Raw genomic sequence first — 2393 nt, forward strand, 5'->3', positions numbered from 1 at the left:
TGATGAGAGAGAATCACTGATTGGCTGCCTTCTGCACACGCCCTCCTGGCGGCTAGGACTTGAGCCCACAACCCGGGCATGTGCCCTGACAATGAATTGAACCTTGATATCCTGGGTCATAGGTCCACGTTCAAACACTGAGCCACACATGTTAGCCTGTAGGCTTGGTTTTTAAATTTTGGTACCATTGAGTCCTAAATACCTGCAATGGAATTCAACAAATGCTGAAGGCAATAGAACAAATACAGATCTAGAGATGAACACAAAACTAAATCATCTGGCTGATAAAATAATATTTCATTTCAGATTAACGGCTCCACATCATTGTCTCCTGACATAGCTTTTCTCCCGCCTTCACAGGACAGTGGACATCTTTGATTCAATCTCTTGGAAGGACTTCTGAGCACTAATAGATTGCTCCAAGTATAGAACCAAAAATATGAGTCTCATAACAACAAAGGTGTCCTCTCTCATTCCTGTCTCAGGGGAATCACTGGGATTCCATTTTATTTCTAAAACTCCAGTCCTCTCATCACTCCCTTCAAGCATCAGATTCCAGCAGAGCCAGCCTAATCCATACAAAGGTGCACGTGCCACTAGAGGAGGGAGTGTTGTGTCCTAATACAACCCTTTTTTAGTTTCCAGAGTGCCTGGATGTAGACTTTAGAAATAGGAATCAAGAAATGGATAAATTAGACTGCCAGCACAGGAGCGGTTCCCTGTTCACCCATCTGGGAAGCTGCATCCAAGTCAGGGCATCCAGGGGGAGCCTGTGTGAGCAGCAGCAAGATCTGCCAGGGAACACTGCAGCCCGCTGTGCCATCTGCTGAATTAGGATGTCCCAACATGAGGGTGTCAGCTGTGATGCTCGTTTAAAAGGAAAATTTTGAGGTTGCAGATACATGCTTAATTTGCTACAATTACGATCTTGGTGCATCTTGTTATGAAAGTAGTACAACAACAGGGCATACAACGGACCACCCAGTGCAGTGCATACTAGCCAGGGTAGAATTTGATTTGTACTATGGTGGGGAAGCTTTCTCTGCAGAGCAGCCACAGTCCTTTATTTGTCCCTGTTGTGGAAAAATGGCCTGTACAGAGACATCTCTTCACAAATATGTTGCTTCTGAACACGCAGAAACATCAATAGAAGTGATCTGCCCTGTCTGTGCAGCACTACCTGGCGGTGACCCTGATCCTGCCACAAACGACTGTGCAGCTCATCTTACACTTGAACACAGAGCTCCTAGAGATTTAGATGAACTGAGTGGTGTTCGACATGTACGTAGAATGTTGATCTGGGAATTAGGAGGTCCTCCTGCTCATAGATCAAACAGACACTTTAATTTTTTTCATTTTTTTTAGTTAATCCTTACCAAGGATATTTTTTCCATTGCTTTTCAGAGAGTGAAAAGGAGGGAGGGCGGAAGGGGGAGAGAGACAAAGAGGGAAACACTGATGGGAGAGGAACACATGAATTGGGATGTGTCTCCTGCAGGCACCCAAACCAGGACCAGGGGTCAAACCTGCGACCCAGATAGCACCTTGTCTTAGAATCATTGGATTGGCAGGCATATGCTGTCTTAGCCACACTGGCCAGGGCCAAACATGCACTTTACTAGCAGTTCTACTGGTGGACTTTCTACTCCTCAGAGTTCATGTTTTCCAAGCAATAGGGATGCCATGGATCCTATTGCTGAGCTTTTATCTCAGTGGTCAGGAGTGAGACGTTCTGCAGGAGGATAGCTTAATTCTGGCCCTGGTGCTTCTCAATTACAACTGTAGATGCAGCTGCAATTAGAACTGCCAGCAACTGGAGACCACATGTGACACAAGCTGTGCACTAACACAGGCTCACCACTACAACCACACCATCACACCAACAACCAACACAGCTAACGCAGAATGTCAGCACACTATCCAGAATTCCCAATGTCTTTAGCAAGGTGGAATGATCCTAAAATGTTAGGAACATAGTGCCGATCCATGGAAAGTGAGTGTGCAGATGGCAGCCTGTCCAAGAGCTCCTTTCATCTACTTTCCTGGGCGAAGAGAGCTCCTCTTCAGACGAGGTGGGAGGCGGGGATGGCAGAATTTAGTGCTGTGGACTGCTTAGATATTATGCCTTTCAGTATTGCTTTAGAAGACCTAAGTTTAAAAGAGAATAATGAAGGAAACCTGGTCCCACCTCCTCTTTGATGGCAGCCCAATTCTCACACAATGTCCTCTGTGCTGTATTTGCCAATGAAAGTGGACAACAACTATATTGCATTTGTTTGGTGATTGTAATTTCAGGTATGTCACTCTTGTTACTTTGTGTACATTCAAAAGGAAGAGAGAAAATATATATGATAATCATTTTCACTTAACTAATTTTTACTTCTAGCAGGAAA

The 2393-nt window shown here is 44.8% G+C and overlaps 1 pseudogene across 1 annotated transcript; it reads left to right on the forward strand.

The window, feature by feature from the left end:
* Positions 1–836: 836 nt before the first annotated feature.
* Positions 837–2099, forward strand: LOC308240700 (E3 ubiquitin-protein ligase KCMF1-like; annotated as a pseudogene). Its single transcript has 2 exons — positions 837–1364; positions 1623–2099. The product of its transcript is annotated as an E3 ubiquitin-protein ligase KCMF1-like (transcript).
* The last annotated feature ends 294 nt before the right edge of the window (positions 2100–2393 follow it).

Source organism: Plecotus auritus (assembly GCF_963455305.1).
Source record: "Plecotus auritus genome assembly, chromosome: 1".
NCBI lineage: Eukaryota > Metazoa > Chordata > Mammalia > Chiroptera > Vespertilionidae > Plecotus > Plecotus auritus.